The following is a 12,007-nucleotide window of genomic DNA, read 5'->3' as shown; positions in this document are numbered from 1 at the left end:
AACTCAATTCTCCTAGGGAGGTGTTGATTTGCTCCCAATAGTTTTGTGGAGGAAAGTGCATCCCTTGAGGTACCTCAGGGATTTCATGATGAGTGTGATCTCTTGTTTGCTTCATCCTTTTCTTAGTGATGGGCTTGAGGTCATGCCTTCTCAGTTGAACCGGCTTCCCTCTTGAATCTCTCTTCCATTGGGCGCCCTCTTCACAAATGACTGTGAGGACTTGGTCCAACCTTTGATCAAAGTTGACCCTTTTTTGAGTTTGAAAGGGACCTCGGAGATCACCTTCTTCAAGGCCACAACTTCATAGAAGTGGTCTTGATGCACCCTTGAGATGAATCTCTCCATCTCCCATGACTCGGAGGTGGAAGCTTTTGCCTTCCCTTTCCTCTTTCTAGAGGTTTCTCTGGCCTTGGATGCCATAAATGGTTATGGAAAAACAAAAAGCAATGCTTTTGCCACACCAAACTTAAAAGGTTTGCTCATCCTCGAGCAAAAGAAGAAAGACGAGAGTAGAAGAAGAAGAAATAGAGGAGATGGAGATGGCTTTGTGGTTCGGCCAAAGGGGAAGAAGTAGTGTTTAGGGTGTGAAAATGAGGGAGTGAAGATGGGTTTATATAGGGGTGGAGAGAGGGGTAGGGTTCGGTCATGTAAGGGTGGGTTTGGGAGGGAAAGTGGTTTGAATTTTGAATGGTGAGGTAGGTGGGGTTTTATGAAGGATGGATGTGAGTGGTGAAGAGAATAGTGGGATTTGATAGGTAAAGAGTTTTTGGGGAAGAGGTGTTGAGGTGATTGGTGAATAGGTGAAGAAGAAGAGAGAGGGTGGTGGGGTAGGTGGGGATCCTGTGGGGTCCACAGATCCTGAGGTGTCAAGGAAAAGTCATCCCTGCACCAAGTGGCGTGCAAAATGCACTCTGTGCCAATTCTGGCGTTAAACGCCAGGCTGGTGCCCATTTCTGGCGTTTAACGCCAGCTTCTTGCCCTTTCTTGGCGTTTAACGCCAGTCTGGTGCCCCTTTCTGGCGTTAAACGCCCAGAATGGTGCCAGACTGGGCGTTAAACGCCCATTTGCTGCCCTTACTGGCGTATAAACGCCAGCAAGGCCTTCCTCCAGGGTGTGCTATTTTTCTTTCTGTTTTTCATTCTATTTTTGCTTTTTCAATTGATTTTGTGACTTCTCATGATCATCAACCTACAGAAAACATAAAATAACAAAGGAAATTGGATAAAATATAACATTGGGTTGCCTCCCAACAAGCGCTTCTTTAATGTCAGTAGCTTGACAGAGGGCTCTCATGGAGCCTCAAAGATGCTCAGAGCAATGTTGGAACCTCCCAACACCAAACTTAGAGTTTGAATGTGGGGTTTCAACACCAAACTTAGAATTTGGTTGTGGCCTCCCAACACCAAACTTAGAGTTTGACTGTGGGGGCTCTGTTTGACTCTGGTTTGAGAGAAGTTCTTCATGCTTCCTCTCCATGGTGACAGAGGGATATCCTTGAGCCTTAAACACGAAGGATTCTTCATTCACTTGAATGATCAATTCTCCTCTGTCAACATTAATCACAGCCTTTGCTATGGCTAGGAAGGGTCTGCCAAGGATGATGGATTCATCCATGCACTTCCCAGTCTCAAGGACTATGAAATCAGCAGGGATGTAATGATCTTCAACCTTTACCAGAACATCCTCTACAAGTCCATAAGCTTGTTTCTTTGAATTGTCTGCCATCTCTAGTGAGATTCTTGCAGCTTGTACCTCAAAGATCCCTAGCTTCTCCATTACAGAGAGAGGCATGAGGTTTACACTTGACCCTAAGTCACACAGAGCCTTCTTGAAGGTCATGGTGCCTATGGTACAAGGTATTGAAAACTTCCCAGGATCTTGTCTCTTTTGAGGTAATCTTTGCCTAGACAAGTCATCCAGTTCTTTGGTGAGCAAAGGAGGTTCGTTCTCCCAAGTCTCATTACCAAATAACTTGTCATTTAGCTTCATGATTGCTCCAAGGTATTTAGCAACTTGCTCTTCAGTGACATACTCATCCTCTTCAGAGGAAGAATACTCATCAGAGCTCATGAATGGCAGAAGTAAATCTATTGGAATCTCTATGGTCTCAATGTGAGCCTCAGATTCCCATGGTTCCTCATTAGGGAACTCATTGGAGGCCAGTGGACGTCCATTGAGGTCTTCCTCAGTGGCGTTCACTGCCTCTTCCTCCTCTCCAAATTCGGCCATGTTGATGGCCTTGTACTCTCCCTTTGGATTTTCTTCTGTATTGCTTGGAAGAGTACTAGGAGGGAGTTCAGTAATTTTCTTGCTCAGCTGTCCCACTTGTGCCTCCAAATTCCAAATGGAGGACCTTGTTTCAGTCATGAAATTTTGAGTGGTTTTGATTAGATCAGAGACCATGGTTGCTAAGTCAGAGTGGTTCTACTTAGAATTCTCTATCTGTTGCTGAGAAGATGATGGAAAAGGCTTGCCATTGCTAAACCTGTTTCTTCCACCATTATTGTTGTTGAAACCTTGCTGGGGTCTCTGTTGATCCTTCCATGAGAGATTTGGATGATTTCTCCATGAAGAATTATAGGTGTTTCCATAGGGTTCTCCCATGTAATTCACCTCTTCCATTGAAGGGTTCTCAGGATCATAAGCTTCTTCTTCAGATGAAGCATCCTTAGTACTGCCTGGTGCATTTTGCATTCCAGACAGACTTTGAGAAATCAAATTGACTTGCTGAGTCAATATCTTGTTCTGAGCCAATATGGCATTCAGAGTATCAATCTCAAGAACTCCTTTCTTCTGATTTGTCCCATTGTTCACAGGATTCCTTTCAGAAGTGTACATGAATTGGTTATTTGCAACCATTTCAATGAGCTCTTGAGCTTCTGTAGGCGTCTTCTTCAGATGAAGAGATCCTCCAGCAGAGCTATCCAATGACATCTTAGATAGTTCAGAGAGACCATCATAGAAAATACCTATGATGCTCCATTCAGAAAGCATGTCAGAGGGACACTTTCTGATCAATTATTTGTATCTTTCCCAAGCTTCATAGAGGGATTCTCCTTCCTTCTGTCTGAAGGTTTGGACTTCCACTCTAAGCTTACTCAATTTTTGAGGTGGAAAGAACTTTGCCAAGAAGGCATTGACTAGCTTTTCCCAAGAGTTCAGGCTTTCTTTAGGTTCTGAGTCCAACCATATCCTAGCTCTGTCTCTTACAGCAAAAGGGAATAGCATAAGTCTGTAGACCTCAGGGTCAACCCCATTAGTCTTGACAGTGTCACAGATTTGCAAGAATTCAGCTAAGAACTGATGAGGATCTTCCAATGGAAGTCCATGGAACTTGCAATTCTGTTGCATTAGAGAAACTAATTGAGGCTTAAGCTCAAAGTTGTTTGCTCCAATGGCAGGGATAGAGATGCTTCTCCCATAGAAGTCGGGAGTAGGTGCAGTAAAGTCACCCAGCACCTTCCTTGCATTGTTGGCATTGTTGTTGTTTTTGGCTGCCATGGGTTCTTCTTCTTTGAAGATTTCTGTTAGGTCCTCTACAGAGAGTTGTGCCTTGGCTTCTCTTAGCTTTTGCTTCAAGGTCCTTTCAGGTTCAGGGTCAGCTTCAACAAGAATGCCTTTGTCTTTGTTCCTGCTCATATAAAAGAGAAGAGAACAAGAAAATGTGGAATCCTCTATGTCACAGTATAGAGATTCCTTGAGGTGTCAGAGGAAAAGAAAAATAGAAGGAAGAAGTAGAAGAATTCGAGCTTTAGTGAGACAGAGTTCGAATTGTGCTTTGAGGAGGAGTGTTACTCCATAAATAGAAGGATGTGAGAAGAGGGGAAGAAATTTTCGAAAATTAAAAAGATTTTAAAAAACATTTTGAAAAATAGTAATTGATTTTCGAAAACTAAGATTGAAAAGAAATCAAGTGATTTTTGAAAAAGATTTTGAAATTAGAAATAAAAAAGATATGATTGAAAACTATTTTTGAAAAAGATGTGATTAAAAAGATATGATTTGAAAAGATATTATTTGAAAAACAATTTTAAAAAGATTTGATTTTAAAAATTAATGACTTGGCTAATAAGGAAAGATATGATTCAAACATTAAACCTTTCTCAACAGAAAAGGCAACATACTTGAAATGTTGAATCAAATCATTAATTGTTAGCAAGTATCTTTGAAAAAGGAAAGAAATTGATTTTGAAAAAGATTTGATTGAAAAGATATGATTTGAAAAAGATTTGATTTTGAAAAATTTTGAAAACCTGAAAAAATTTGATTTGAAAACAGAATCTTCCCTCTTATGCCATCCTGGCGTTAAACGCCCAGAATGGTATCCATTCTGGCGTTTAACGCCCAAAATGCTACCCTTTTGGGCGTTAAACGCCCAACCAGGTATCCTGGCTGGCGTTTAAACGCCAGTTTTCCTTCTTCACTGGGCGTTTTGAACGCCCAGCTTTTTCTGTATAATTCCTCTGCTGCATGTACTGAATCTTCAGTTCTCTGTATTATTGTCTTGAAAATAGAACCAAGATCAAATAAACAATGCATGCAAGACACCAAACTTAAAATAAGACACTAGACTTAAACAAGAAACATAAAATATTTTTTTGTTTTTATGATTTTGTAATTTCTTTGTGCTTTTTCGAAAATTATATGAAAAAAAGAAAATAAAGGTTTCAGAATTCTTAATGAGAATTCCAGGAATCATTGCAATGCTAGTCTAAGACTCCGGTCCAGGAATTAGACATGGCTTCACAGCCAGCCAAGCTTTCAAAGAAAGCTCCGGTCCAAAACACTAGACATGGCCAATGGCCAGCCAAGCCTCAGCAGATCATTGCTTCAACAGCAAGATTGATAGAAATCAACAAGCTCTTGTGATGATAAGTTGAAACCTCGGTCCAATAAGATTAGACATGGCTTCACAGCCAGCCAGATTTCAACAGATCATCATGAAACTCTAGAATTCATTCTTAAAGAAATTCTGAAAAAAAAAATAAAATACCTAATCTAAGCAACAAGATGAGCCGTCAGTTGTCCATACTCGAAACAATCCCCGGCAACGGCGCCAAAAACTTGGTGCACGAAATTGTGATCACTACTTTTCACAACTCAAATAATCCCTAGTAATGGCCCCAAAGACTTGGTGCTCAATACCATGGCATAAACACAACTTCGCACAACTAACCAGCAAGTGCACTGGATCGTCCAAGTAATAAACCTTACGCGAGTAAGGGTCGATCCCACGGAGATTGTTGGTATGAAGCAAGCTATGGTCACCTTGTAAATCTTAGTCAGGCAGACTCAAATGGTTATGGATGATATATGAATAAAAGATAAAGATAGAGATACTTATGCAATTCATTGGTTAGAACTTCAGATAAGCGAATGGAGATGCTTTGTCCCTTCCGTCTCTCTGCTTTCCTACTGTCTTCATCCAATCCTTCTTACTCCTTTCCATGGCAAGCTGTATGTAGGGTTTCACCGTTGTCAGTGGCTACCTCCCGTCCTCTCAGTGGAAATGTTCAATGCACCCTGTCACGGCACGGCTATCCAGCTGTCGGTTCTCGATCATGTCGGAATAAAATCCAGTGATTCTTTTGCGTCTGTCACTAACGCCCCACAATCGCAAGTTTGAAGCTCATCACAGTCATTCAATCATTGAATCCTACTCAGAATACCACAGACAAGGTTTAGACCTTCCGGATTCTCTTAAATGCAGTCATCAATTCTAGCTTATACCACGAAGATTCCGGTTAAAGAACCCAAGAGATATCCACCCAATCTAAGGTAGAACGGAGGTGATTGACGGTCACACGTTCATAGGTGAGAATGATGATGGGTGTCACGATCATCACATTTATCAAGTTGAAGAACAAGTGATATCTTGGAACAAGAACAAGCTGAATTGAATAGAAGAACAATAGTAATTGCATTAATACTCGAGGTACAGCAGAGCTCCACACCTTAATCTATGGTGTGTAGAAACTCCACCGTTGAAAATACATAAGAACAAGAGTGATCATTGGCTTAAGCCCCAAAGAGGGAACCAGAAGAACCAAGATCTGATCTAAGAACTAGATGTCCGAAGATGAAAAATACAATAGCAAAAGGTCCTACTTATAGGGAACTAGTAGCTTAAGAATTACAAAGATGAGTAAAAGACATAAAAATCCACTTCTGGGCCCACTTGGTGTGTGCTTGGGCTGAGCATTGAAGCATTTTCGCGTAGAGACTCTTCTTGGAGTTAAACGCCAGCTTTTGTGACAGTTTGGGCGTTTAACTCCCACTTTGGTGTCAGTTCCGGCGTTTAACGCTGGGAATTCTGAGGGTGACTTTGAACGCCGGTTTGGGCCATCAAATCTTAAGCAAAGTATGGACTATCATATATTGCTGGAAAGCCCAGAATGTCTACTTTCCAACGCCGTTGAGAGCGCGCCAATTGGGCTTCTGTAGCTCTAGAAAATCCACTTCGAGTGCAGGGAGGTCAGAATCCAACAGCATATGCAGTCCTTTTCAGCCTCTGAATTAGATTTTTGCTCAGGTCCCTCAATTTCAGCCAGAAAATACCTGAAATCACAGAAAAACATACAAACTCATAGTAAAGTCCAGAAAAGTGAATTTTAACTAAAAACTAATAAAAATATACTAAAAACTAACTAAAATATACTAAAAACATACTAAAAACAGTGCCAAAAAGCATACAAATTATCCGCTCATCAAGATTGAAGGCAACTGACTCTAACACAAGGTCATCCGAGCTAAAAGAATTCGCTAATTGGATACTTGGTATTGGTGATGACAGTCACGAAACACCAGGGGATATATGTGACAAGATTCAGATCCCTGATGACATCCTGGTTAAAGATTGGGATGACCCGATACAGGCAATATGAAAAGTTACTTATCCAGAACTTTTTTCGGGAATAAATATCGATGATCACATTCAAGACCGGGCAATACTTGCTCCAACTTTGCAATTAGTTGATGAAATAAATAATTACATGATGAGCTTAAATCCCACTGAAGCACAAATGTATTACAGCTCAGACAAGGCATGCCCAACAGAGACCAACAATGACTTATTGGCATCTATACACATGCCTGAATTCCTAAACACAATCAAATGTTCTAGAGTTCCAAATCATGAGTTGACTTTAAAGGTTGGAACCCCTATAATGTTGCTAAGGAATATTGACCACTCAGAAGATTTGTGCAATGGTACACAATTGGTGGTCACCAAACTTGGTAAGTGATGAGCGGATAATTTATACGATTTTTGGCATTGTTTTTAGGTAGTTTTTAGTATGATTTAGTTAGTTTTTAGTATATAATTATTAGTTTTTATGCAAAAATAATATTTCTGGAATTTACTATGAGTTTGTGTATTTTTCTGTAATTTCAGGTATTTTCTAGCTGAAATTGAGGGACCTGAGCAAAAATCTGATTCAGAGGCTGAAAAAGGACTATAGATGCTGTTGGATTCTGACCTCCCTGCACTCGAAGTAAATTTTCTGGAGCTATAGAAGCCTAATTGGCGCGCTCTTAATTGCATTGAAAAGTAGACATCTTGGGCTTTCCAGCAATATATAATAGTACATACTTTTAACGAGATTTGATGGCCCAAACTGGCGTTCCAAGTCAGCATAAAAATTTTGGCGTAAAACGCCCAAACTGGCACCAGAATTGGAGTTAAACGCCCAAACTGGCACCAGAGCTGGCGTTTAACTCCAAGAAAAGCCTATGCACGTGGAAGCTTCAATGCTTAGCCCAAGAACACACCAAGTGGGTCCTAGAAATGGATTTCTGCATCATTTACTTATTTCTGTAAACCCTAGGTTACTAGTTCACTATAAATAGGATCTTTTACTATTGTATTTCCATCTTTTGATCATCTTTGATCTTGGGATCAGGTCTTTGAACCCTTTTTCGATTGTTTCATGTTATTTGGGAGGCATGGCCATGCCTAGACCTTGTTCTTATGTATTTTCAACGGTGGAGTTTCTACACATCATAGATTAAGGTGTGGAGCTCTGCTGTTCCTCATGAATTAATGCAACGTACTATTGTTCTTCTATTCAATTCACGCTTATTCTTAGTCTAAAATATTCACTCGTACTTCAACCTGATGGATGTGATGATCTGTGACACTCATCATCATCCTCCCTTATGAACGCGTGCTTGACAACCACTTCCGTTCTATCTGCAAAAGCTTGAGTGTGTATCTCTTGGCCTACTGGTTCATGATGCATGGTTGCCTCTCCTGACAACAGAGCTTCCATTCCGTGCGATCAGAGTCTTTGTGGTATAAGCTAGAATCAATTGGCAGCATTCTTGAGATCCAGAAAGTCTAAACCTTGTCTGTGGTATTCCGAGTAGGATCTAGGATGGGATGACTGTGACGAGCTTCAAACTCACGAGTGCTGAGCACAGTGACAGTGCGCAAAAGGATCAATGGATCTTATTCCGACATGATCGAGAACCGACAGATGATTAGCCATGTAGAAAATCGTAGAGGACCATTTTTACTAAGAGGACGGACGTTAGCCATTGACAACGGTGATCCCCCAACATACAGCTTGCCATGGAAAGGAGTACGCATGACTGTATGAAGGCAGTAGGAAAGCAGAGATTCAGGAGGAACAAAGCATCTCCATACGCTTATCTGAAATTCCCACCAATGAATTACATAAGTATCTCTATCCTATTTTATGTTCTATTTCTCTTTTAATTATCAAAACTTCATAACCATTTGAATCCGCCTGACTGAGATTTACAAGATGACTATAGCTTGCTTCAAGCCGACAATCTCCGTGGGATCGACCCTTACTCACGTAAGGTATTACTTGGATGACCCAGTGCACTTGCTGGTCAGCTGCGCGGAGTTGTGAGAAAAGTGTGAACTCACGATTTCGTGTACCAAGTTTTTGGCGCCGTTGCTGGGGATTGTTCGAGTTTGGACAACTGACGGTTCATCTTGTTGCTTAGATTATGTATTTTTTTTCTTTTTATTTTGTTCTTCAGAATTTTTAAGAATGAATTCTAGAGTTTCAGATGGTGCTTTTATCATCACATGAGCTAGTTGATTCCCATCAATTTGGCTGTTGTATGTAATGTCTTGCTGAATCTTGTTTAGCCCTGTCTAATCTTTTTAGACTGAAGCTTTAGACTAACATTGCATGATTCCTGGAATTCTTATTAAAAATTTTGAGTTTCTTATTTTCTTTTTCAAAATAATTTTCGAAAAAAAATACAAAAAAATTTTAAAATCATAAAATCAATTTTTTTTTGTGTTTTTTGTTTGAGTCTAGTGTCAAATTTCAAGTTTGGTGTCAATTGCATGTTTCTAATTTTCTTGCATTTTTCGAAAATATATGCATTGTGTTCTTCATTGATCTTCAAGTTGTTCTTGATGATTTTCTTTGTCTGATCTTTAAATTCTCTTGTTTTGTGTCTTTTGTTGTTTCTCATGTGCATTCTCAAATTGTTAGTATCTCTAGTATGAAAACTTCTAAGTTTGGTGTCTTGCATGTCTTTCTTTTCTTAAAATTTTCATAAATATGTTCTTGATGTTCATCATAATCTTCAAAGTGTTCTTGGTATTCATCTTGACATTCAAAGTGTTCTTGCATGCATTGTTTATTTGATCTTAGTTTTTTATGATTAGTTTCATTTTGTTGTTTTTCTCTCTCATCATTAAAAATTCAAAAAAAATTTCAACATTATGTCTTTTCAAGTCAATAATACAGAGAATTGAAGATTCAGAACATACAGCAGAGGAATCACAAAGAAAAAGTTGGGCGTTCAAAATGCCCAGTAAGGAAGGATTTCTGGCGTTTAAACGCCAGCCAAGGTACCTGGCTGGGTGTTTAACGCCCAAGAAGGTAGACAAGTCCATTCTGGGCGTTTAACGCCAGGATAGCACCAAGGAGGTAGTTTTGTTTTCAATTCAAATCTTTTTCAATTTTTCAAGTTTTAAAACTAATTTTTTCAAAATCTTATCTTTTTCATATCCTCTCTTATCAATTATATCTTTTTCAAAACCAAATCTTTTTTTTATTTTTTTAATAATTTCGAAAATCCTTGCTAACAATTAATGTGTGATTCAAAAATTTCAAGTTTGTTACTTTCTTGTTAAGAAAGGTTCAATATTTGAATTTTAGAATCATATCTTTTAATTTTTTGTTAGTCAAGTCATCAATTTTTAAAAATCAAATATTTTCAATCATATCTTTTTCAAATCATATATTTTTCAATCAAATTTTTTTTCAATCATATCTCTTTTAATTTGATTTCAAACTTTTTTTTCTAACTTCTTATCTTTTTAAAATTATTTTTAAATCTTTTTTAACTAATCACTATTTCTTACATTTTTCAAAACCATCTAATCACTTTTTCTCTCCCAATTTTTGAAAATCACTAACCACTTTTTCAAAAATCTTTTTTTTTTTATTTTTGAAAACTCTCTTTCTCATCTCCTTCTATTTAATCACTAACACTTATCCTCCTTTGATAATTCGGACCCCCCTCTTTCTATAAGTTCAAATTCTCTACCTCACCCTTCTATTCTTCTTTTCTTCTGACACATCAAGGAATCTCTATACTGTGACATAGAGGATTCCATACTTTTTTTGTTTTCTTCTCTTTGATATGAGTAGGAACAAAGATAAAGGCATTCTTGTTGAAGCTGATCCTGAACCTGAAAGGACTCTGAAGAGGAAGTTAAGAGAAGCTAAAGCACAACTCTCTAGAGAGGACCTGATAGAAATTTTCAAAAAAGAAGAAGACATGGCAACCGAAAATAACAACAATGCCAATAATGAAAAGAAGGTGCTTGGTAACTTTACTGCACCAACTCCTGATTTCTATGGGAGAAGCATCTCTATTCCTACCATTGGAGCAAACAACTTTGAGCTTAAGCCTCAATTAGTTTCTTTGATGCAACAGAATTGCAAGTTTCATGGACTTCTATTGGAAGATCCTCATCAGTTCTTGGTTGAATTTTTGTAAATCTATGACACTGTTAAGATCAATGGAGTTGATCCCGAGGTCTACAGACTTATGCTTTTCCCTTTTGCTGTGAGAGACAGAGCTAGTGTATGGTTGAACTCACAACCTAGAGACAGCCTGAACTCTTGGGAAAAGCTGGTCAATGCCTTCTTAGCTAAATTCTTTCTACCTCAAAAGATGAGTAAGCTTAGAGTGGAAGTTCAAACCTTTAAACAGAAGGAAGGTGAATCCCTCTATGAAGCTTGGGAAAGATACAAGCAATTGATCAGAAGGTGTCCCTCTGACATGCTTTCAGAATGGAGCATCATAGGTATCTTCTATGATGGTCTGTCTGAGTTATCCAAGATGTCATTGGACCATTCTGCAGGCAGATCCATTCATCTAAAGAAAATGCCTGCAGAAGCCCAGGAACTCATTGAAATGGTTGCAAATAACCTGTTCATGTACACTTCTTAAAGAAATCCTGTGAGTAATGGGACAACTCAGAAGAAAGGAGTTCTTGAGATTGATACTATGAATGCCATATTGGCTTAGAACAAAATATTGACTCAGCAAGTCAATATGATTTCTCAGAATCTGACTGGATTGCAAGCTGCATCTGGCAGTGCTAAAGAAGCTTCCTCTGAAGGTGAAGCTTATGACCCTGAGAATCCTGCAATGGAAGAGGTGAATTACATGGGAGAACCCTATGGAAACACCTACAATTCCTCATAGAGGAATCACCCAAATTTCTCATGAAAGGATCAACAGAAGCCTCAACAAGGCTTCAATAACAATAATGGTGGGAGAAACAGGTTTGGCAATAGCAAACCTTTTCCATCATCTTCTCAGCAACAGAGAGAGAACTCTGAGCAGAATCATTCTGGCTTATCAACCATAGTCTCTGATCTATCTAAGACCATACTAAGTTTCATGAATGAAACAAGATCATCCATTAGAAATTTGGAGGCACAAGTGGGTCAACTGAGTAAAAAGGTTACTGAAACTACTCCTAGCACTCTCCTAAGCA

General features: G+C 38.9%; 1 non-coding gene across 1 annotated transcript; it reads right to left on the bottom strand.

The window, feature by feature from the left end:
* Positions 1-11,181: 11,181 nt before the first annotated feature.
* Positions 11,182-11,289, bottom strand: LOC130971041 (small nucleolar RNA R71). The gene has a single exon (XR_009082277.1). It is a non-coding gene; the product is annotated as a small nucleolar RNA R71 (small nucleolar RNA).
* Between the last annotated feature and the right edge of the window lie 718 nt (positions 11,290-12,007).

The sequence above is a fragment of the Arachis stenosperma genome, chromosome 3, assembly GCF_014773155.1.
Source record: "Arachis stenosperma cultivar V10309 chromosome 3, arast.V10309.gnm1.PFL2, whole genome shotgun sequence".
NCBI classification, from domain to species: domain Eukaryota; kingdom Viridiplantae; phylum Streptophyta; class Magnoliopsida; order Fabales; family Fabaceae; genus Arachis; species Arachis stenosperma.
This window is presented reverse-complemented; position numbering and strand designations above follow the sequence as displayed.